The following is a 26469-nucleotide window of genomic DNA, read 5'->3' on the forward strand; positions in this document are numbered from 1 at the left end:
TGATTTTTAAACTTTTCTCTCATCTGTCGTCGCCATCCAGTATTCCTGTTTTGTGTTGCCTATCCACATCTCTGGGGACAATATGCATTATTCCTACAGAAACTGGATCTTCCACCCCATTCCTTATTTTCCCCCCACTTGCTGAGTGAAGCTTTCCTGATCTCTGGAATGCTTTCCAATTACATTGACTTCCATTTTCCACTACTTTAAATATCTGAAGATCTACCCTACTTTTAATCAAGTATTTCGCCTTTCGAAATTACCTGGATTATTCTCCCAATTGCTCCTTTTCCAAGTTCTGCTTATATGGGTTTGATTTGCATTTTTCCTCCTACATTGTTCAACTTTCTCCAGGGCCGTTCTCGGATTGTTAATGGCTGAAGCTGCTTACCCATCCCTAGGCTCCAACGCACAGCTGGCAGCCACGACACGACACGACACGACACGCGAGTTTTCCCGCCTGGCTCCCACTTCCAACGGCCAGGCTCCATTGGAAGCACGTGACCCCACCCCCAACCCACCCCCGAGCCGCTCAGCTTCTCGACCATGCCCCCCTCACCGACATCTCAGGTGCACTCCTCTTTAAAAGTCTCCGTACAACTGTGGCAGACCTAGCATTACATTCACTCATCAGCTCCTCTCCGGATCGGGTAGGTTGCAAATTAAGCTTTCTGGTTCATTTGAACGAATATTCAGAATGGAAATTATAAATTTTACTATTTAGTCTTGTGATAAGCTTGTATGTGCCATTGGCTGTTTATTCACCTAGACGTTTCCTTCGTGTAAACGTAACCATATGTTAACATGTCAAAGATTAAGTACAATTAACATTCCGCATAATACTAATTATAATTTACAATTTGTGCTATATATATACACCATTAGAAAACAGGAAAAAGTGTAAAATATATGGTATATAAACACCAGTCCTGAAAACTTAAATCTCTAATAGTCTGGAGACCCTACTGAGATTTTTGCGCAGGAATTTTGTCTGGTTATTTCTCAAAGGTAGGCGCTTAACCAATACTTGGGCTGCAATCCACTGCATTATCAGAGCACTGTCACTTGGAAAATATATTAAACAAGGCTCATGTACTGCCTTCACTGGATGAAACTGGCCCAGAGCCCTTTTACTAGGTCATGATCGCAGTGGTGTTTGTACCAGCTTGTTTGCAAATCGACTGTTATTTTGTACAAATCTACATTGCAGTAGTTATAAAACACTTTGCAAGTTCCAAAACACACTATACTGTATGGATTAAAGTTCACCTTTGCTCACACTGAAGTTAGGTTTGAGAACAACAATTAGGATTTGACCTTAGCAGTTAGCTTTCAGCTTTATAATTCCACAGTTGTTTCTAAGACATGCCCTTAAACTTGTTCACATGGGCTTACTGTTGAGTAATTTAAATATTTTTGACAAAAGATGCTGTGAAATGCAAATGACCACAGATCAACATACAAATTATTTTAAAATGTATGCAGTTATGATCCTGATTCAGGGTTTTGACCCAAATATCAATTTCTTCCCTGCAGTTGCTGCTCAAACTACAGGGTTCCTAATGCAGTCTCTTGTGTCAGCAGTTTCTTCATTTCTTATACCAAAAGAAGAATATAATTTGGCTGCAGATTCTGACATTTTCTGGTATTGATTTTGGTGAAAGATACGCATTTGGAAATCTTTGCCTAGTTATTGGAGTAATACACTATGTAAAAATTTGTTTGGATGGAAAAAAAATCAAATCTTTAGTTGCTCAGTAGAAAAAGTGCAGATTATATGAATCCTGTATTTTTTTTAACTAAAAGTTTTAATTAAGTATATTATCCACTCATCATATTTATATGCCAGTAATGTAAACATGAAATGAATGTTGCTATATTCATTGCTTTATTTCAAATTAGTTTCAAGACAATAATTCAAATTAAAACTAATTCTTTGATAACTGGTGGTAGATACCCATTTGATAAGGATGAATACCATTTTGCACAGATCAGATATATTACACCATCTGTGATCAACAAAACAAGGCACATGAAATTTTAAAACTTAAAATTCCACACATTTGTAAATCTGAATATGTAGTGTGACAGATTTTCTGGTCGTGGGCATCTCAGCACATGTCAAGTTGTTTTCTGGCCTTTTAAATTGCTACAAGCCAATTATGAGGAGTCCAGAGGCACCAAGCATCCAAGTTCTTGGTGAGGAATGGTTATGGTTTCCTACCCAAGAAGATTTAAAGAAAAAAAATGAGCGAATGAATCCAAGTGAATTCAGTTATGTCAAATGCAGATTGAGAAATTAAGATTAAGAGAAGAAAATAAATGGAAAGGAAAAAGAGCAAAACAATTAAATATTTTAAAAATCCCTAACAATTCACTATTTAACTAGTAAACTGGTTTATTGTCCTGTACTGAGGTAGTGTTTTTTTTGTTTTGCATGTTACCTATACAGTTCACTTCCTTGCATCACTGTATTGAGGTAGCACAAGGGAAAGCAAGTACAGTGCTTATAGATATATTAAGGATGCTGCCTCGAAGACGAGCACACCTTCAGGGTTCCAGGATATTGTGCCAGGTGATCTCAAGGTCGGTGCCTCCTCCGGAAATCGGTGCATTGTGGGAGATGGAGGATCGAAAGCAGCGAGCTGCCTGCTGGCCGTGTGCCCAGAGACCCAAGATCTTTGGGCACAGGGCTTGGAAAGAGTGACGCTACAGACTTTTAACATCGTAAATCAGCGAGTTGTTTGTTATGTCTCCCCTCTTACTGTGAAACAGAGACACCTCTTTTTCCCTTGTTAGGGGGAGAGAGAGCCTGTGGTATGTTGAATTACTGGGTGAACAAGTAGTCTTTGGGGTACTGCAAGTCTGTCTTTCCTGATGCTTGCTGCATGCTTGATTGCACCGATGCATTTATGGCTGATGGGGGAAGGGGGATCATTGCTTTGCTGCTGCTTACTAATGGGAGTGGGGAGCTGGGGAGGGGCTTTGGCGTTCTATCACTTGTCATTACTAATGGGAGTGGGGAGCTGGGGAGGGGCTTTGGCGTTCTATCACTTGTCATTACGTATGGGAGTGGGGAGCGGGGGAGAGGCTTTGGCGTTCTATCACTTGTCATTACTAATGGGAGTGGGGAGCTGGGGAGGGGCTTTGGCGTTCTATCACTTGTCATTACGTATGGGAGTGGGGAGCGGGGGAGAGGCTTTGGCGTTCTATCACTTGTCATTACGTATGGGAGTGGAGAGCTGGGGAGGGGCTTTGGCGTTCTATCACTTGTCATTACGTATGGGAGTGGGGAGCGGGAGAGGGGCTTTGGCGTTCTATCACTCGTCATTACGTATGGGAGTGGGGAGCTGGGGAGAGGCTTTGGCGTTCTATCACTTGTCATTACGTATGGGAGTGGGGAGCTGGGGAGGGGCTTTGGCGTTCTATGACTCGTCATTACTAATGGGAGTGGGGAGCTGGGGAGGGGCTTTGGCGTTCTATCACTTGTCATTACGTATGGGAGTGGGGAGCTGGGGAGGGGCTTTGGCGTTCTATCACTTGTCATTACGTATGGGAGTGGGGAGCTGGGGAGGGGCTTTGGCGTTCTATCACTTGTCATTACGTATGGGAGTGGGGAGCTGGGGAGAGGCTTTGGCGTTCTATCACTTGTCATTACGTATGGGAGTGGGGAGCGGGAGAGGGGCTTTGGCGTTCTATCACTCGTCATTACGTATGGGAGTGGGGAGCTGGGGAGAGGCTTTGGCGTTCTATCACTTGTCATTACGTATGGGAGTGGGGAGCTGGGGAGAGGCTTTGGCGTTCTATCACTTGTCATTACGTATGGGAGTGGGGAGCTGGGGAGGGGCTTTGGCGTTCTATGACTCGTCATTACTAATGGGAGTGGGGAGCTGGGGAGGGGCTTTGGCGTTCTATCACTTGTCATTACGTATGGGAGTGGGGAGCTGGGGAGGGGCTTTGGCGTTCTATCACTTGTCATTACGTATGGGAGTGGGGAGCTGGGGAGGGGCTTTGGCGTTCTATGACTCGTCATTACGTATGGGAGTGGGGAGCTGGGGAGAGGCTTTGGCGTTCTATCACTCGTCATTACGTATGGGAGTGGGGAGCTGGGGAGGGGCTTTGGCGTTCTATGACTCGTCATTACTAATGGGAGTGGGGAGCTGGGGAGGGGCTTTGGCGTTCTATGACTCGTCATTACTAATGGGAGTGGGGAGCTGGGGAGGGGCTTTGGCGTTCTATGACTCGTCATTACTAATGGGAGTGGGGAGCTGGGGAGGGGCTTTGGCGTTCTATGACTCGTCATTACTAATGGGAGTGGGGAGCTGGGGAGGGGCTTTGGCGTTCTATGACTCGTCATTACTAATGGGAGTGGGGAGCTGGGGAGGGGCTTTGGCGTTCTATGACTTATTCATTCTTTGGGGCACTCCTGTTTTTCTGGATGTTTGTGAAGAAAAAGAATTTCAGGATGTATATTATATTCATTTCTCTGACATTAAATGTGCCTTTGCGTTACAGAGAAAGGGCAGGCAGACCATAAAAGATGCAAGGCCATGACAAAGCAGATTGTTCAAAGTAAACTTACCAAAGAATGACATTATTACATCCTTGAGATTAATATTCTTGTAGACATTTACAGGAGAAAAATACAATCAAATTTTTATGAAAAACAAAAGCTAACAAACTGCCGATGTGCAAAAGACAAACTGTTCAAATAATTTTGAAAACATGACTTGTAAGGAGTCCTTGAAAGGTCAAGAGATCATTTTGTACAAGGGAATCAGCGATGTTCTTATAACAGAAGGCTAGAAGCTATCTTTGAGCCTAATGATATATGCTTTCAAGCTTCTGTATCTTTTACCTCCCCCCCCCCCAAAGGGAAGAAGGAAAAGATAGAATGCCTAAGGTAGATCAGAATCAGGTTTAATATTACCAATACCCGTTGTGAGATTTGTTGCTTTGCTGTACAGTGCTATACATAAAAACTACAATTACAGTACTTAGGCACATGCAGTACATATGAAAACAACACACACACAAAGTGCTGGTGGAACACAGCAGGCCAGGCAGCATCTATAAGGAGAAGCACTGTCGATGTTTCAGGCCGAGACCCTTCGTCAGGACTAACTGAAAGGAAAGATAGTAAGAGATTTGAAAGTAGGAGGGGGAGGGGGAATTGCAAAATGATAGGAGAAGAACAGAGGGGATGGGATGAAGCTAAGAGCTGGAAGGGTGATTGGCGAAAGTGATAGAGCTGGAGAAGGGAAAGGATCATGGGACAGGAGGCCTTGGGAGAATGAAAGTGGGGGGGGGGGGGGAAGCACCAGAGGGAGATGGAGAACAGGCAAACAACTAAATATGTCAGGGATGGCGTAAGAAGGGGAGGAGAGGCATTAACAGAAGTTAGAGAAGTCAATGTTCATGCCATCAGGTTGGAGGCTACCCAGCCGGTATACAAGGTGTTGTTCCTCCAACCTGAGTTTGGATTCATTTTGACAGTAGAGGAGATAAGGTGTTGTTCCTTGACCCCCTCCGGTCTTCTCCTATCATTTCGCATTTCCCCCTCCCCCCACTACTTTCAAATCTCTTACTATCTTTCCTTTCAGTTAGTCCTGACGAAGGGTCTCGGCCCAAAACATCAACAGTGCTTCTCCTTATAGATGCTGCCTGGCCTGTTGTGTTCCACCAGCATTTTGTGTGTTGTTTGAATTTCCAGCATCTGCAGATTTCCTCGTGTTTACAGTACATATGAAATGTATTCAACTCCTTTAGAAGCTTTCTGTTTTATTGTTTCACAACATTGAATCTCAGTGGATTTAATTTGTTTTTTTTAAAGAAAATACACTGATCAATAATTTTGTGTCAAAGTGAAAACAAATTTCTACCAGTTGTGATAAATTTATCACAACTATTAAACAAAATTGATTGCATAATTACTCACCCCCTTCAAGCCAGTATTTAGTAGATGCACCTTTGGCAGCCTCCACGTGAATAGAGTCTATGAGCTTTACACATCTGGACACTGCCATTCTTCCCCAATCTTCTTTACAAAACTGCTCAAGCTCTGTCAGATTGCATGGGGATCATGAGTGAACAGTCCTTTTCAAGTCCAGCCACAAATTCTCAACTGGATTAAGGTCTGGACTCTGACTTGGCCACTCCAGGACATTAACTTTGTTTTTAAGCCAGTCCTGTGTAGCTTTGGCTTTATGCTAGGGGTCATTGTCTTACTGGAAAACAAATCTCCAAAGTCACAGTTCCCTTGCACACTGTATCAGGCTTTCCTCTGGTATTTCCCCCTATAGTTTGCTGCATTTACTTTACTCTCCACCTACGCAAGCCTTCCAGGGCCTGCTGCAGTGAAACATCCCCACAACATAATGCAGCCACCACCATACTTCCCAGTAGGAATGGAGTGTTTTTGATTTTGTGCAGTTTATTCTGCTGGCCAAAATGCTCAGTTTTGGTTTCACCAGTCTATCAAACCTCTTCCAGCTGACTTCAGTCTCCTACGTGCCTTCTGGCAAACTCCAGCTGAGATTTCATGCAAGTTTTTTTTCCCCCCAACAGTGGCTTTCTCTTTGCCCCCTGCCATAAAGCTGCGACTGGTGAAGCACCCGGGCAACAGTTGTTGTGTGTGCAGTCTCTCCCATCTCAGCCACTGAAGCTTGTAACTCCCTCACTAGTTCCCTTCTTGCACGGTCACTCAGGTTTTGATGATGGCCTGCTCTTGGCAGATTTACAGTTGCACCATATTCTTTCATTTCTTGATGATTGATTTAACTATACATCAAGGGATATTCAGTGACTTGGAAATTTTTCTTGTATCCATCTCCTGACTTATGCTTTTCAATAAACTTTTTGCAGAGTTGCTTGGTAAAGTATTTTGTCTTCATGGTTTAGTTTTTGCCAGTATGCTGAGTTACCAGCAGTTGAACGTTCTTCTTGTGTTGTTTTATGGCGGTTGGCAAACCAGCTTTAAGGTGCATTACAGGCACCTACTGGACTGGAGTGTGGATCGTTTGATAAACAGGAGGAATGAAAAGGATTGCAATCCCCAGATTCTAGATAATAAACCAGAGTCTTTCAGATACTCCATGATATAGGCCCATATTTTCCTTGAACTCCCACTTAAAATGTCTTCTATACCCACAGCAGTTTTTTTTTGTTGATCTTAAGCGCTCCTATCATCTTCATGCTTTCACTTCGGTACTTCTTACATTTTATCAATACATGTTCAACTGTTTCTGGTTGATTACAGTAGTCACACAACCCAGTTGGATGTTTCCCTATTTTATATAATGCGTAATTAAGACTTGTGTCCAATTCTTAAACGACTGATGATCATTTCTATCTATCTGTGCCCACCTGATATTGTTTGGTATCTGACTTGCCTTTGTATTTTGTACAGTTGCCTCCCTGTTTCACTCTCATCCCAATGCTTCTGCTATGTCTCCTCAATACATGTTTTTATAATGCTTTTGACTTCCACTTAGCTAAAAGAGATCTGGACCTCTATCATAGATAATTTGATTGATTGTTTAGCTATAATGTCCACTTTTTCATTACTCTCCTCAACACAATGAGCAGAAACCTAAAGGAAGCTTACTTCTACCTCATTTTCAGTCAGTGTACATAACTTGCATAGATTCTCCAATAAAATACCCCGTTTACTTTCTGATTTTCTTGATTTGATAGAGGTTAATGCAGACAAACTGTCTGAACAGCCTTTTTGACATTATTTTCTTCTATCCAAGATAATGCACTCAATAGTGCCACTAATTCTGTTGTATACACTGATAAATGGTTTGATGTGCTTTTCCTAATGCTAGTTTTGCACTGAGGAATGTAGACTGCAATGCCAGTGTGGCCAGAGCTAGGGTCTTTTGATCCATCTGTAAATATTACAAATTCATTTCTGAAATGCAGGTCTATATATTCCTATACTATCAGTTTGATTCCACAGTTAGACCTTTTTTTTAAAAAAAAAAGGTGCTGCAGGTTTATATCCACTGTATGTATTGTAAAGAGCCATGGAGGAACATCAGATAATGGAACTGTAGGGCTATATTCCAGCTCGTGTAGACCATAGTTTTGTGCTGCTGCATCCCTGATCCATCCAAAGCCATTATAATTTGAATTACTATGTTCCCAGCAGTCTTTTAATATAGCTTTAGCTGCATGTGAGTAGTTATGCCCACAATGTTAACCCACTATTGTAGCATTAGCTTTATTCTTCTAAGTCTTAATGGCATTTCCCCTGTTTCAACTTGAAGAGCTGATACAGGTGATGTTCTGAATGCACCACTACATATCCTGAGGGCCTGAGTTTGCCCAAGATCCAGCATTTTTAAACTACTCTCTGGAGCTGACATGTATGCTACACATCCATAATCCAATGTAGCCCTCATTAGAGCTTGATAAATATGTAATAGCGATATCCTGCTCACACCCCAATCCTGTCCAGCAAGACACCTCAATAAGTTCTTTTTTCACATTTGTTTGTAATTTTCTCAATTTGTTTCTTCCATGTAAGTTTCTCATCAAATAACAAACCGAGGAACAGAATTACCTTTACCTGCTCCAACTTTTGTTCATATAATTTCACAGAAACTGGGTTGTGATTTTTTGAGAAACACATCACTTGTGACTTACTTACAGATATTTGGAAACCCCATTTATTTGCCCACTCCTCCATTTTATTAATTGAATCTTGCATTCTTCTTTGTATATAAATTAAATTTCTTCCCCTCATCCATAAAGCCCCATCATCTGCATATAAGGATTTCCCCACACTATGTTCAACTTGCACAAATATGTCATTTATCATTATGATAAATAGTAATGGACTACAGACACTACCTTGTGGTGTTCCATTTTCAACCAAATATGTCCTGGAATACTCTTCTTCCACCTTGACTCAAATTGTTTGATTTTTTAAAAAAAAAACCTAGAACCCAGTAATATAAATCTTCCTTCCACCCCTAATTCTTTCAGCAGTTGAACCTTCCAGACACATGTCTATTTTAACTACAATCAATTGAAACACCTTGACTGCACACAGGTGATCTCCATTTAACTAATCATGTAACTTCTAAAACCAATTGGTTGCACCAGTGATGATTTGGTGTGTCATATTAAAGGGAGTGAATACTTATGCAATCAATTATTTTGTGTTTTATATTTGTAATTAATTCAGATCACTTTGTAGAGATCTGGTTTTCACTTTGACACAAAAGAGACTTTTTCTGTTGATCAGTGTTTTTAAAAAAAAAAGCCAAATTAAATCCACTGTGATTCAAAACAATAAAACTGTAAAACAATAAAACATGAAAACTTCCAAGGGTGGGTGAATACTTTTTATAAACACGATATATAGCTACAGTGCTATATATACCTCCAGGATAGTAATTTCTAGATTGCTGCCTGTGCCACGCACCAGTGAGAGTAGAAACAGGATAATTTGGCAGATAAACGTGTGACTGAGAAGCTGGTGCAGGGGACAGGGCTTCAGGTTCCTGGATCATTGGGATCTCTTCTGGGGTAGGTATCATCTGTACAAAAATGACAGGTTGCACCTAAACCCAAAGGGGACCAATATTCTTGTGGGCAGGTGTATTAGAGCTGTTGAGGAATTTGGTAGGAGGATGGGAACCAGAGCAAAGGGACTCAGGATAAGACAGACAGTTATAAAGCAAAGATAGTGTGCAGTCAGACTGTTAGGAAGGGCAGACAGATAATAGGACAAAATTGTAGACAGCAAGGTGAGTACCAGTGCATTAGGGATGCAGGATCAAAAAGGGTAGCAAATACAGTACTCAAAAGTGCTATATCTCAGTCAGGGAATATAAGAAATAAGGTGGATGATCTTGTTGCACTATTACAGATTGTCTGGTATGTTATTGTGGCTGAAGGGTGATTATAACTGAGATCTAAATGTCGAAGGTTACATGGTGTATCGGAGGGATATGAAGATGCACAGAGGGGGAGGTGTAGCTCTGCTGGGAAAGAATGGCATTAAATCAGTAGAAAGATGTGACATAGGATTTAGAAGATGTTGAATCCTTGTGGGTTGAGTTAAGAAACTGCAAGGGTAGGAGTACCCTGATGGCAGTTATTTACAAGCCTCCCAACAGTAGCTGAGATGTGGACCACAGATTACAACGGGAAATAGAAAAGGTGTGTCAAAAGCCAATGTTAGGATAGTCATGGGAGATTTCAATATGCAGAGAGATTAGGGAAAATCAGGTTGGTAATGGATCTGAAGAGATTGAGTTTGTTGAATGCCTATGAGATGACTTTTTAGGGCAGTTTGTCATTGAGCTTACATTGAGGGGATCAGCTATACTTGATTGGGTGCTATGTAATGAATTGGGGGCAATTAGGGAGCTTAAGGTAAAAGAACACTTAGGAGACAGCGATCACAATATGATTGAGGTCCACTTGAAATTTGATAGGGAGAAAGTAAAGTCTGATGTAGCAGTATTTCAGTGGAGTAAGGGAAATTACAGTGATATGAGAGTGGAGAAGGCCAAAGTAACTTGGAAGAAGATGCTGGCAGGGATGACAGCAGAGCAGCAATGACTTGAGTTTCTGGGGAAACAGAGGAAGATGCAGAATAGATGTACTCCAAAAATGAAGAAATACTCAAATGGAAAAATAGTACAACAGTGGCTGACAAGGGGAGTCAAAGCGTGTTGTAAAAGCAAAAGAAAGGGCATACAACAAAGCAAAAATTGGCGGGAAGATAGAGGATTGGGAAGCTTTTAAAAACCTACAGAGAATCATTAATAGAGAAAAGAAGAAACATGAATGCAAGCTAGCAAACAATATCAAAATGGATAGTAAAAGCTTTTTTCAAGTATGTCATAGATAAACAAAGAGAAGAGTGTGGATATAGGACCACTAGAAAATGAGGCCAGAAAAATAATAACAGGGGACAAGCAGATGGCAGATGAACTAAATGAGTATTTTGCATCAGTCTTCACTGTGAAGACACTAGCAGTATGCCAAATGTTGAAGGGTGTGAGGGAAGAGAAGTGACTGCAATTACAATTACAAGGGAGAAGGTGTTCAAAAAGCTAAAGGACCCAAGACCAGATAAACTGCACCCAGGGGTTCTGAAAGGGGTAGTGGTAGAGATTATGGAGGCATTAGTAATGATCTTTCAAAAATCTTTGTACGCTGGCATCGTGCCAGAGGACTGGAAAATTGCAAATGTCACTCCACTCTTTATGAAAGGAGGAAGGCAGCAGAAAGGAAATTGTAGACCTGTTAGTCTGACCTCAGTGATTGAGAAGATGTTGGAATCAATTGTTAAGAATGCGATTATGGAATTCTTGGTGACACAGGACAAGATAGGACAAAGTCAGCATGATTTCCTGAAGGAAAAATCTTGCTTGATGAATCTGTTAGATAGGTAAAGGGTATGCAGTGGATATTGTATATTTGGACTTTCAGAAGGCCCTTGACAAGGTGCCACACATGAGGCTGCTCACCAAGTTAACAGCCCAAGGTATTACAGGAAAGTTTCTGGCATTGTTAGAGCATTGACTGATGGGTAGGAGGCAATGAGTGGGAATAAAACTATCCTTTTCTGGTTGGCTGCCAATGACTAGTCATGTTCCGCAGGAGTCAGTGTTGGGACTGCTTTTTATGTTGTATATCAATGATTGAGATGATGGAATAGGTGGCTTTGTTGCCAAGTTTGCAGAGGATACAAAGATTGGTGGAGGGACAGGTAGTGATGAGGAAATAGTTAGGCTGCAGAAGGATTCAGTCGGACTAGGAGAATGGGCAAGAAACTGGCAAATGAAATAAAATGTTGGTAAAAGAAATAAATGTGCAGATTATTTTCGAAACAGGGAGAAAATCCAAAATTCTGAGATGCAAAGAGATATGGGAGTTCTTGTATGGTTAACGTGCAGGTTGAGCCAGTGGTGAGGAAGGCTAATGCAATGTTAGCATTCATTTCAAGAGGTGTGGAATATAGGAGCAGGGATGTGATGCTGAGGCTTTATAAAGCACTGGTGAGGCCTCACCTTGAGTATTGTGAACAGTTTTGAGCACCCCGTCTAAAAAAAGATGTGCTGGCATTGTAGAGGGTTCAGAGGATGTTTACAAGAATGATTTCAGGAATGAAAGGGTTATCATAGTCATTGGGTCTGTACTGACTGGAATTTAGAAAGATGATGGGGGATCTCATGAAACCTTTCGAATATTCAAAGGCCTAGACAGAGTAGAAATGGAAAAGAGGTTTTCTCATGGTGGGGGAGTCTAGGACAAGAGGGCACAGTCTCAGGAAGAGGGGTGTCCATTTAAAACAGTGATGCAGAGAAATTTCTTTAACCAGAGAGTGATTGCAGAATTTGTAACCAGAGGCAGCTGTGGAAGTTAGGTCATTAGGTGTATTTAAGGCAGAGCTTGATAGGTTCTTGATTGGACACGGCATCAAAAGTTATGGGGAGAAGGCCGGGATGTGGAGCTGGAGGGAGGGGGAAGAATAGGATCAGATATGATTGAATGGTGGAGCAGACTCAATGGGCCAAATGGCCTAATTCTGCTCCTATGTCTATGGTTTTGTAGTTTTATTGTTCATTACAGAATATTGTTCTGGTACTTCCCACTCCCTCCCCTCTCCCTTCCCTGTTTCACAACCATGATTCTCCTCTCCCTGCCCCCTTCCCAATCTCTGCCAACAATAGAGACCCATATCAGAATCAGATTTATCATCACTCACATATGTCATGAAATTTGTTTTTTTTCAGCAGTATATTTAAATATGTAAAATTACCATAGTACTATGCAAAAGTCTTAGGTGCCCCAACTATATATATGTACCTAAGACTTTTTGTTACAGTGCTGTGCAAAAAGAGAGCAAAGATAGTGAGGTGCTGTTCATGGGTTGGTTCATTACCCGTTCAAAAATATGATGTTGTAAAATATTCAGTATGTACCTTTAAACTCCTGTATCTACTTGCTGATGGTAGCAATGAAAAGATGGCATGTCCTGGGTGATGGGGGTCCTTAATGATTGATGGCGCCTTTTTAAGGCACCGCCTGTTGAAAATGTCCTTGAGGGAGGCTAGTGCTCATAATGGAGCACAGTTCTTAATGTTTAGGGTGTAAAGTAGAGGGTTAGGAAGCAGCCATGTGGGGTAACAAGTATCACGGATAATTATGGTAGAAGTGTTGAGGCTGTGTGTTATGCTACCACAAACAAGAGGAAGAGTGCAGATGCTGGAAATCCTAGCAACACACACAAAATGCTGGAGGAACTCAGCAAGCCAGGCAGCATCTATGGAAAAAAGTACAGTCAACGTTTCAGGCTGAAACCCTTCGGCAGGACTGGAGAAAAAAGGTTGAGGAGTAGATTTAAAAGGTAGGGGGAGGGATGAGAGAACCACCAGGTGGGTGAAACTTGGAGTGAGTGGGATGAAGTAAAGAGCTGGGAAGTTGATTGGTGAGGTAAGTTGAGAGGAGGAAAAGGGATGGGAAATGGGGAAGGGATGGATGTTATCACCAGAAGTTTGAGAAATTGATGTTCATACCATCAGGTTGGAGGCTACCCAAATGGAATATAAGGTGTTGTTCCTCCAACTTCAGTGTGGCCTCATCATGACACTGGGAGCACCGAACACAGTAAATGACTCCAACAGACTCACGGGTGAAGTGTCACCTCACCTGGAAGGACTGTTTAGGGCCCTGGATGGTGGTGAGAGAGGAGGTGTAGGGGCAGGGGAAGGACTTGTTCTGCTTGCAAGGGTAAGTGCCAAGAGGGAGATCAGTGGGGAGGGATGAATGGATAAGGGAGTCATGTGGAAAGCAGCAAGTGGTGGGGAGGGAAGGATTTGGTGGTGGGATCCCATTGAAGTTTCAGAGAATTATGTGCTGGACACGTAGGCTGGTGGGAAAGGCCAGCAGGAGGGCCTCAAAGCTCTGCGTTTCATTCTGGATGCCAGACCGAACAGTTCCCCTCCACCACTGCTCTCCTCTGCCTAGCAGAACTTCTCCTCACTCTCAATCATTTTTCATTTAGCTCCTCCCATTTCCTTCAAACAAAAAGGGTAGCCATGGGTACTCACAAGGGTCCCAGCTATGCCTGCCTGTTTGTCAGCTACATGGAACAGTCTATGTTCCAAGCCTACACTGGTGACCATCCCACACCTTCCCTACGCTACATCGACAACTACATTGGTGCTGCTTCCTGCACCCATGCTGAACTCATTGACTTCATCCGCTTTGCCTCCATCTTCCACCCTGCCGTCAAATTTACCTGGTCCAAATCTGACACCTCCCTTCCCTTTCTCAATCTCACTGTCTCTATCTCCGGAGACAGCATATCCACCGATGTCTATTACAAACCCGCAGACTCTCACAGCAACCTAGACTACACCTCATCCCACCCTACTATTTGTAAAGACGCCAGCCCCTTTTCTCAATTCTTCTGTCTCTGCTGCATCTGCTCTCAGGATGAGGCTTTTCATTCTAGAATGAAGGAGATGTCCTCCTTTTTCAAAGAAAGGGGCTTCCCTTCCTCTGCCATCAATGTTACCCTCAACTGCATTCTTCCATTTCACGTACATCTGCTCTTACTATATCCTCCCATCGCCCTACCAGGGATAGGGTTCCTCTTGTCCTCACCTACCACCCCACCAGCCTCCGTATCCAGCACATATTTCTCTGAAACTTCCACCATCTCCAACGGGATCCAACCAGAAAGCACATCTTTCCCTCTTCCCCACCCCGCACTTTCCTCAGAGATTGATCCCTGTGCAACTCACTCGTCCATTCATCCCTCCCCACTGATCTCCCTTATGGCACTTATCCTCACAAACAAAAACAGGTGCAAACCTGCCCCTACACCTCCTCCTTCACTACCATCCAGGGCCCTAAACAGTCCTTACAGGTGAGGCGACACTTCACTTGTGAGTCTATTAGGGTCATTTACTGTGCTCGATACTCCCAGTGAGGCCTCCTGTACCACGGTGAGACCTGACGTAAGTTGAGAGACCGCTTCACCAAGCATCTACACTCCATCCACCAGAACAAGCAGGATCTCCCAGTGGTCACCCATTTTAATTCCACTTCCCATTCCCATAGAAATATATCTATCCATGGCCTGCTCACTGTCATCATGAGGTCACACTTAGGTTGGAGAAACACACCTTATATTCTGTCTGGGTAGCCTCCAACCTGATGACATGAACATCGATTTCTCAAACTTTCAGTAATACCCACCCACCAACCCCTTCTCCATTTCCCATCCCCTTTTCCCTCTCTCACCTCATCTCACCAATCCACTTCCCAGCTCTTTATTTCATCCCTCCGCCTGCAGGTTTCACCTATCAACTGGTGTTTGTCTCTCCCCTTCCCCCACCTTTTCAATTTGCTCCTCAGCTTTTTTTCCCCAGTCCTGCCGAAAGGTTTCGGCCTGAAACGTCGACTGTACTTTTTTCCACCGATGCTGCCTGGCCTGCTGAGTTCCTCCAGCATTTGTTTGTGTTGCTCGGCTTGTTATCCTTGCTGATTGTGATCTATTGGTCAGGAAATCAAGGATCCATTTTCGAAGGGAGGTTTTGAGTCACAGCTCTAGGAGTTTGGAGATGAGTTTCATTTGAATGGTGGTATTGATGGTTGACCTGTAGTCAATATAATAGTATAAGACCAGGAGTATTGTGTCTGCTGTGGACATCTTTTGAAAGTAGGCAAATTGTAATGGATAAAGTTTTAAATCAATAATATTAAATTATTCACTTTCTGGGCAGAGATATCAATGAGCAATCTTCGTTATTATCATATTAAGAATACTTGTTCTATTAATTACTAGACTTCATTTTCTGTGTTATGGCACTCTTTGGAAAACTTATTTTAATTTCCAATATGGTTCTCAATGAACAATTAAAGTGCAAGTAAAGCAATATCTTAAAAATTACTGGGAGCTTGGAGATGAGATGCAACTTCGCAAAACCACTGACAATGCTGAAATTGGCAAAGAATTCTCAGATGTTTAGAATGCTTAAAGCATGTTTCCATTGCTGCAATGTTTCAGCAATATTTCTAAATGTACATAGACCACGTAATTTCCTGTGACATTATAAATGAAGAGTAAGAACCAAGCGTAGCCCTTTAGTGAAGTGCAAGGCTCAGAATATTTGGACTGGAGACAACATGCAGATAGACACACACACACACACACACACACACACACACACACACACACACACACACACACACACACACACACACACACACACACACACACACACACACACACACACACACACACACCCTCTCTTCCTTACACGTTCTCTTATATATTATTGTTTTTATATATTTCATTATCAATTTCAATAACACTTGTGTAAGTAAAATATCTATTTAATTTACTTTGCATGCTATAATTCCTTTGTATTTTGTTCACTGAGGAAAAGCATAATGTATTATGGTAACTTTGTCTTCATAAGATTTCTCAACTTTTGTTTTGTTTAATCATTAGTTTATTTTGAGCTAAAGGCCAGCATTTATTGTTCTTCATAGTTAGCCTGGTGGCAGTAGGTCATTTGAATGTGTGTAATTCCAATAATACATCTGGAAAACAAGTCCAGGATTTGGATGGAGCAGTGATGAATTACTTTCATGAGAGCTAGCATTTCATGTAATATGTCCGAGTCTGGATGGTGTGTAGCCTGGAGGAGAATTTTTAATGCAAAAAGCTGAAAGTGTATAGTGTAAGAATGATCCTGGCTTTGACTAAGTGTGGTATACTGGATCATGCAAAACCTATTTATCCAAAAATCCTTTTTATAAAAATTCTAAGCCCCTGCAAGCACAGGGAAAGAAAGTGTGTTTTTCCTTTTTGGTAGGAGAAGCATTACTGAACCATGTAGTCTGAACCAGGAACTGTAAATGTCATATTGTTGATGAGTTGCTAATGATATTAAAAGCTTGATAAACCCTAACTTAATCCTGACTTGTTTAGTCAGTAATATTGTATATCAACTTCACACTATTAGATTTATTTCAATACTGAGTCTCTTAGTAAAATATTCCAGAGTTGCTGGGTGTTATTGCCAGCAAGTGCTTGGTTTCTGTATTTGCAAAAGAAGGCTGTTTCACCCTTCAGACCTGTTTTGTCACTCCACAATATCATGGTTGATCTTGACCCCTGAATCACTTTCTTTTTTTCCCCATAATCCTTGACTCACCTTGCACCTGTCTCAATCTTAAATATATTCAAAGGTACAGTGAGCATTGTGCTATAGAATGCTAAAGATTCATACCATCTGAGGAAAGAAAAGTTTCTTCATTGGTTTTTTTTGTCTCTTTATTCTGAAACTATCTCATCCTTTCTAAAATAGGAATATTGTATTTGCAGTGTTTAGTTTTCGAGGACCAAATTTTAGAAAATATTTAGAGATCAGAACCAATGTGTCCATAATCTCTGTAACTTTTCTTTTTAAGGCCCTAGGATTTAGGCCTGCTTCTCTAGTATTAATGTCAGCTTTTGGTCCAATAGACATGTCAGCCTTTTGGTCTCTTATTTTTCCTAATTTTTTTACCATAAAGGTGGACTTGTTTTAAATTTCACTCTCCATTTTATCCTCCCACCACTTAGATTTTTCTTTCACGAAGGAAGGTGCTAAATATTTGTTAGAAGCCGCCACCAGTTCCCACTTATTAATTCCCCTGTAGCATCCTCTAAGGAGCCAATACTTACCTATCTCAGCTACTTTCATCCTTGTGTATTATATGTAATATTTATAGAATATTTGTTTCTTTATTGCATAGTCTCAATTTATTTTCTCCATCTTTTTACTTGGTTTTCCTTAACTGGTTTCTATAATGCTCCAGATTTTTCGACTTGCCCCCAATCTTCTGACACGCCAATAATTTTCCTAACATTGCCTGTCTTTTCTGTGAAATTTACAAAAAGAAAACCATTAGTCTTCAACTACTTACTCGACTTGTTATTTTTGTGTCAAAATGTATTCAATGTAGAAACAGGCAGTTCTCAATGTTTTTTATGTGATACCTCAATTCTGAATAGTTAACATGACATGGAAATGTGATAATTACATGAACCAGGTACATTTGCTCGTCCTCCTCACATTTTCTTCTCAATTGAAATACGCCATTCATCCTCTTACCTTATAATCTGGTTTCCCAGGCTATGTCAGCCAGCGTTTTCATAATTTTGTAACTGTCTTATTTAAATTTAAGACACAACTTTCAGATCCACATTTTCTCTCTCAAACTTAACATATTATTATCATGTACCACCATTCCCCAGAGATCCTTTAATGTTTTTTTTAAATCTTAATATTCATGATCAGATTTTAATAAATTATTTTCACGTTGTCCCAAATAACACTTAACTGGTCTTTAAGGTTTTTTTCGCTACATTGATTTGTTCAGCCTTTATGAAACTTGCATATGATTACTACAGTACTTTTCTTGTGAAGTTCCATTATCTCTTATAATAAAGCCAGAGAATGCTGGTCATGTACTAATCTGGTAAATATTCACAGAATTTTCTGTTTTTACTTCAGATTTCTCCCATTGTAGATTTCTTAAAATAATTATGCTTCCTACTCTCTCTGCCAAAATTATTTTTTTAACTTTTGTATTGTTCTCATCCTTTGTTAATAGAGGTACCCAGCCTCCTTTCTCCTTATGTCTATATTTCAGAAATGTCACCTCCAATATTTAGATCCTGGCTTTATTTACCTCATAATCACTTCTCTATTACGGCCTTCATGAGAAAGAGCTCCCCACCTTCCTCTCCTCCTGCCTCCCCCTCTATTCCTCCCCCTCTCAGTTTCCCCATCGTCCCCCCCTTCGTCCCCCCTTCGTCCCCCCTTTGTCCCACCTTTCTCTCCTCCTGCCTCCCTTCTACTCCTCCCCTTCTACTCAGTCCCCCCTTCATCCCCCCTTTGCCCCCTCATCCCTCCTTGTCCCCCCTTCATCCCCCTCCTTCTTCTTTCCCCCTTCTGTCCTTGAAACTTGTATAATCTCATGATATTTTCAGCTACTTATAGTAATTTATATTTTTGAACTGCCAACAGCAGCCATGATAATACTAAAAAAGGTTATTCAAAAAGGTTATACGTTTTTGGAAAAACGTACTAACAGTGATCCTAAAGCTGAAGGATCGAGCCTCATATTTGAGGATGTGATTTTTTTGACAGAAAATTTACTTAGAGTACAGGTACTGCATTGTTTGAAGTGCGATATATGAGAAATGTTAAATGTGCTGCTTGCTTATTAAAAGAGAAAAAAAGGATACTGTGGTACTGTGTTTTTCTGGTGCTTCTTAAAATAATAATACTTTATTCTTGTGCCTTGGTGGATGAGATTCTTTTTTCCCTTGTGCATATTAACAGTATTTTATTCATGTATTCTTAAGGCTCTAGCAACCAAATGCAGAAGTTTAAGAGGTGGTTTTAGTGGTTAAATTAATGATTGTGTTAAACTTTCATCGTGTAATAATTAAATATTCCATTTTTTTATTAACTACCTTAGATTCTTTTGCAGTATTTTTCAATTTTTATGTGAACAGATTTCACTTAATTAACATCTGCTATATTTATTAACTTTTGATCCCATTCCATGTGGCTATAATAATTGTTTAAATAAGCCACAAGCACTAACACCCACGTTCTCAAGTCTAATATAATTTTGAAAAATAAAAATAGACAATTACATAATGCTTCATTACACCTTGTGCAAATACTGTTCCACCTACTACTGGGAAGATCTGAATGTTATCTAGGCAAATGCAGCAGCAATTCATCAACCACAAAATCTCCAATTTAGGCAAGTCAAAGTAAATTTATTACCAAAGTACATGTCACTATATACTACCTTGAGATTCATTTTCTTGCAGGCATTTACAAGAAAACAAAGAACAGCAGTTCGCTATATGAGGTTGATTCAAAGTGAAATATTCCTAGAATATCAGATTTTTTTTTTCATTCGTGCTTAAAAACAAATCTCATCATTGATATTGTGCATTAATTATATAAAGGTAGGGAGGTGGCTACAAATCTAGAAGGCATTAACGAGACCATGCCAAGAGTGCAGCACACAATTTTGGAGTTCTTGTATAAACAGGGATTTATTCGCACTGAGTGCTGTTGAGAAAATGTCCACGAGGTTGATTCCTGGAATGAAAGGTCGAGCAGGTAGCATCTGATCTCTTGGTTAATTTTAATTAAATAAAATTCTGGCAGGGTTTTGTCAAAATGGATACAGGGAGCATGTTTTTCCTTCTGGGAGATTCTAAAACATGGAGGCATAGTTTCAAAGTAAGGCAAAGAGAACCTCCTCAATTTTTCTTACTGCTGCCATGAGGAAAGAGATACAGGAGCCTTGGGTCTCACATCACCAAGTCAGAAACGATTACCCTTCAATCGTCAGGCTTCTGAGCCAGTGTGGAAAACTTCATTCAACTCAACACTGAACAACCTATGGACTCACTTTCCCAAAGCACTGTGGAGACCAAATTACTGAATATATTCCAGACTAAAGTGGATAGATCTTTGGTGTATAGAGAAATTGAGGATTATAAGGAACATGCAAACTGAAACCATAATGTAATAGAGGCCATATCACAATTTTTCTATTTCCTGTTCTTATTACACCTCCCCCTTCCTTTTACTGTACTCAATCATGACCTCCTCCAAGTATAATTTTATTCCTGGGATTTAATTTATGGTTGTGGTTATTTGCTAATCCAGGTGCCAATGTTTCACCTGTGAATACTGGATATGGTTTTCAGGTAAAAAATTATTCTCCTCTAGCTTTTGCATTTCTGCACCTGTTTTGGTGGTAAATGGACAGCAATTTATAATAGAATCCTGGTTTATTGGCAGCAATCTACCAACATCATGATGTTACTACATTGATCTATAGACAAGTGCACAGTTTAGTGTGGAAACACTGACTTTGTTATTTTGCTCTTTGTTCAGCATTATTCTGAATCCGCACTCTTTTACAATTGAGGGAAATTAATGAAAATATTAATTCTCATATTTAGAAAATATTGTTTGAAAGCTTTTAGTAGTGTACTGAACTGTAATTACAGCTGAACAAATTATACTAGAAAGAAAAAGAAAGGAAAACCTATGTCACATTAATCATTAAAACTTTGAGAAGTTTTCATCAAAGTCCGGGAATCAATTCTGCCATTTTAATGCTGGCAACAAAAGTAAATCAATAAATTGTTCTAGCATAGAAGTAAGCCATTCAGCCCATTAAGTCTATGCTGGCTCCTTGTGGAATAAACCGGTCAGACCCATTTTTCTTCTTTCTCTATAGCTGACAAATTATTCCTCTTATTGAATGAATTGAGTTTATTTCTTACATCCATCACATAAATGAGTAAAAATCTTTACGACTTTATCTAAATGTGCAATCATAGTATTTTGTAGTAATTTATAATAAATAGAACAGTTAATGTAATGTAGTGTTCAGATCAGCGTGAGTTCATCAGTCTGATAGCCTGGTGGAAGAAGCTGTCCCGGACGGAGCCTGTTGGTCCTGGCTTTTACATTGTGGTACCATTTCCCGGGTGGTAGCAGCTGGAATAGATTGTGGTTGTGATGACTCGGGTCCCCAGTGATCCTACGGGCCCTTTTTGCACCCTTGTCCTTGTAAATGCCCCGAATCATGGGAAGTTCACAACTACAGATGCGCTGGGCTGTCCGCACCACACTCTGCAGAATCCTGCAATAAAGGGAGGTACATTTCCCATACCAGGCAGTGATGCAGCCAGTCAGGATGCTCTCAATTGTGCCCCTGTAGAAAGTTCTTCAGATTTGGGGGCCCATACCAAACTTCCTCAAATGTCTGAAGTGAAAGAGGCGCTGTTGTGCCTTTTTCACCACACAGCTGGTGTGTACAGACCACGTGAGGTCCTCGGTGATGCGGATGCCAAAGAACTTAAAGCTATTTACCCTCTCAGCCCCAATTACATTGATATCAATAGGGGTTAGCACGTTTCCATTCCTCCTGTAATCCACAACCAGCTCCTTTGTTTTTGCAACATTGAGTGAGAGGTTGTTTTCTTGACACCATTGTGTTCAGAGAGATGACTTCTTCCCTGTAGGCCATCTCGTTATTGTTTGGGATAATGCGAATCAATGTAGTGTCGTTGGTAAATTTAATTAGCAGATTGCAGCTGTGGGTGGCAACACAGTCATGGGTAGACAGAGTAAAGGGGGGGACTCCGTACACAGCCCTGAGAGGCTTGGGTATTGAGAGTCAGAGGACTGGAGGTGAGGGAGCCCACTCTTACCACCGCTGGCGATCTGACAGGATCCAGCTGCACAAGGCAGGGTCAAGGCTGAGGTCTCTGAGGGGCTTGTCGAGCCTGGATGGAATTATGGTGTTGAATGCAGAACTGTAGTCCAAGAACAGCATTCTCACATAAGCAGCCGCCTTCTCCACATGTACAACGATGGATATTGCAAGCTTTTATTCTGTTTCTTCCATTCTTGCTAGCACGAGGTTGCAGACTTAAACTACTTCCTGTATAACTTTATTTGCACTACTTATGCATCTTAATTCATAAATTTTAAATTTGTCTCCTATTCTTGAAATTTGTCTCATTAATGGTGAAAGCTTAACCTATTTGCCTTTTCTAAACCAGATATCCAGCAAACCTCTTTCAAATCTTTTCTCAAGTTTGTTTGCACAAAAGTGAACAAACTTCAGTTTCTACGGTGTAACTTTATGCCTGAAATCTTTTATTTGTGATCCATTCCAGGAAATCTTTTCTGCACTTTCTCTAGAGCCTGTTGTTCCTTAAAAGGAGGTGATCTGAATTGGACACAACCCTCATTTTGTGGATTAACTGGTATGTTAAATGGGTCTGGCCTATTATCCCTCATGTGATACACTGTGCTTCACTCTTGTGGTGAACTACATATACCTGTCTGGACCCACCCCTCTGCTGACTGCTCCTCTGGCTCCTCCCACAGACCCCTGTATAAAGGTGATTGGAGGCACTGCTCCCCCTTCAGTCTCCAGGATGTTGTGTGGTGGTCTCTTGCTGCTAATCGTGGTCTCTTGCAGCTAATAAAAGCCCATCGTTTGCCTCCTGTCTCCGAGAGTTATTGATGGCGCATCAACTCTGCCACTCTGTCTGCAGCAGCTTGAAGTGTATTACTTTCATTCTCCCCATTTATCACACTTGCTAGCTTTGTCTCGCCCATTAATATGGAAATTTTGTCATGCCTTTGATACATCAGCCAGACCACTAAACTTCATCTTGATTTGCTCGCTATAGAAACTTCCCTGACTGTACTGCATCGGACATTTTTCTTGAGGGAGAAAGTGATTAAGGGAAAGGAATGTTGAATAGGCTTCCAACGGATTATAACATTCTAGAATCGATTAATAACTAAGATAGAAGTAAAATTTGACATTGCACTATCATTGTCGGGATCACTGATTATCGTTTTAACTTGGTTTGTATCTGATTCACTCATGCACATCTTGAAAGCAGCTCGTGTCATCTGCCAGGTTTAGAAGGGCAGTCGTGAATGCATCAATCACATTTGGCTTTAAGAATGTAAAATTGATCAACAAAGGGCAATAATTGATGTAAGTTCACATGCAACACTGATAGGATGGCACTGTACATGAACAGATCTTCAACTATCTATCAAACTCATAGAAAAAAAAAATCCAGTGTCTAGTAGAAGGAAAAATACCCTGGAACTGTTATTTAAGAGTCATCAATTACTTCAGACTCAAGGGCAGTTTTAGGGTACTGAAGAAAATGTAGTTGAAGGCAGAATCAAATTTCAGTAAGCGCCAACTGCCATCTGACAATTTTTTCACAATTATTCCCCCTGGTCCACAGAGATGGGGTGGAAGAGAAACTGGTCCAAGAGCAGGATTATCAACCAAGAAAAAAGAGAAAGGAAACATAGCTCTTAGCAAGAGACCTTGTTCAAAATGGTCTTTCAGGAACAGTTCACCTTTATCTACATTAGTAAGGACCAGTGTATCTGCTATTTTATATATAATAAGAATTAACTTTGCAAAGAAGGAATTCACAGAGAACTGTAACTTGATGCTGCTACAACATCAGCTGTGGAAATATTTCACCAGAGGCAGTGAATATCACTTTAACAATTGACTTCAATGTTTTCAAGTTTTTCTATACTTGTGCTCAAAAATCAGTAGCTATTCTCAATTTTCACAGAGCTTTTTTAGGAAGCAATGGAAATAGAAAACACATGGAGAGCTAATTTCAGCTCCTTGGGCAAATTGCAGCAGACTAAGTGAGCGGGCATTCCTGAGGACTGAACCATCAGGTACATCTAAACCACCCTGAAGACACTAAATAAGAACCTGTAGATGTGGAAAAATTGCATAATAAGGACATCTAGATGCAAAGATTTGTAAAGATCGTAGTCAGTATGCAATAACGGGAATAGTAGTGTTTCATTCATTTTGCAACCATGTCCTGTAATTTTGTGCCAATGGTGGGAGTGCAGTGGTTCTTGTGGGAGCCAGAGACATCTACTGATTCCTTAAATCCTCATACCAATTCAATCCAGTGACCAAAGAGCAATGCTTCAATAATAAGTGCCATTCTGTTATCTAGAATATTATAATGTAAACCAGGGTATCCTAATCAGTGGCTCAGCTATTTGAATTAATAAATGGCAAGTAACATTCTTGTCCCTTGGCTACCAAATAATGATTGTCTCCATCTTCAGGGAAGATGCCACTATTGTCACATTGGATGGTATTAACATTTATCAATTTCCTCACTGAGGTGGAGTATAATAGCTGGTGGATATAAAAGGAATTTAGAAGCTGCATATCCTATAGTGACAGACTGTCTCCAATGCCCAAGCCAGGACTGTTATGGTGTATTCTGCACCAGCCTCTGAGTAATGCTCCAATAACAATGAGATTGTGGCCTCACATAGATTTATGGCACAAAAGCAATTTATACAGCACATCAAGTCCACCCTAACATAGTCCCATTTTCCATTTCACAATTCTTGACCTTGTGGCTTACAATAAATGCTCATTCAGGTCAAAAAGAAAATCTATTTTGGTTGCAACCCCCATCTACCATTGTGAACTTTCCCTGTTTTTGGCCACCATGTCTACAGGGTACGTCACTTTCAAAATGCAATAAGACCATGTTATAGGAGCAGAATTAGGCCATTTAATTGTGGCTGATCCATTTCCCTCTCAGCCCCAATCTCCTGCCTTCTGCCCATTTCCCTTCATGCCCTGACTAATCAAGAATCTATCAACCTCTGCTTTGAACATACCCAGTGACTTGACCTCCATTGCCTTCTGTGGCAATGAATTCCATGGATTCACCATTCTCTTGCTAAAGAAATTTCCTCCTCATCCCTGTTCTAAATGGACATCCCTCTATTCTGAGGCTGTGTCCTCTGGTTTTGAAATCCCCAACATAGGAAGCATCCTCTCCACATACACTCTATCAAAGCCTTTCATCATTCGATAGGTTTCAATGAGGGCCCCCCATACTTCTCAATACCAGTGAGTACGTGCTCAAAACCAACAAAAGCTCCTTGTATGATGCACCTTTCAATCCCAAAATCATTTTTGTGAACCTCCTTTGAACCCTCTCCAATGTCAGCACATCCTTTCTCAGATAAGGAGGCCAAAACTGCTTACAATACTCCGTGAGGCCTCACCACTGCTTTATAAAGCCTGAACATTACATCCTTGCTTTTATATTCTTGTCCTCTCGGAATGAATGCTAACATTGCATTTGCCTTCCTCACCACTGGCTCAACCTGCAAATTAGAGAATTCTGCATGAGGACCCCCAAGACCCTTTACACCACAGATTTTTGAATTTCCTCTCCATTTAGAAAATTGTCTGCTTTTATTTCTCCTGCTAAAGTGCATTATCATACATTTCCCATACTATATTCCATCTGCCATTTCTTTGCCATTCTCCTGATCTGTCTAAGTGTTTCTATAGCCTCTCTGCTGCCATAAAACTATGCACCTCACCTACCTTTGTGTCGTCCGCAAACTTGGCCACAAAGCTGTCAAGTCATTGACATATGGCATCAAAAGAAGCAGTCCCAACACAGACCCTGCAGAACACCACTAGCCACCAACAGGCAGCAAAAAATGGCTCATTTTATTCCCACTCTTTACCTCTTGCCAATCTATCGATGCTAGTATCTTTCCTGTAATACCATGGGCTTTTATTTTGTTAAGCAGCCTGGTGTGTGGCACTTTGTCAAAGAGCATTCTGTAAATTCAAGTACACAACATCTGCCAGTCTCCTTTGTCTTCCTGCTTGTTATTTCTTCAAACAATTCCAACAGATTTCTCTGGCAAGATTTTCCCTTAAGGAATCCATGCTGACTAAGACCTCCAAGTACCCTGAAATCACATCCTTAACAATGACTCCAATATCTTCCCAATCACTGAGGTCAGACTAACTGGACTA

General features: G+C 40.9%; 1 protein-coding gene across 1 annotated transcript in view; it reads left to right on the forward strand.

The window, feature by feature from the left end:
- Positions 1 to 604: 604 nt before the first annotated feature.
- The window catches only part of ucn3l (urocortin 3, like), a 54469-nt gene continuing 28604 nt past the window's right edge, over positions 605 to 26469 (forward strand). The window contains exon 1 of the mRNA XM_073066797.1: positions 605 to 650. The gene's annotated coding sequence lies outside the window, so the exon portion shown is untranslated. The remainder of the gene's footprint in view (positions 651 to 26469) is intronic.

The sequence above is a fragment of the Hemitrygon akajei genome, chromosome 14 (assembly GCF_048418815.1).
Source record: "Hemitrygon akajei chromosome 14, sHemAka1.3, whole genome shotgun sequence".
Classification (NCBI taxonomy): domain Eukaryota; kingdom Metazoa; phylum Chordata; class Chondrichthyes; order Myliobatiformes; family Dasyatidae; genus Hemitrygon; species Hemitrygon akajei.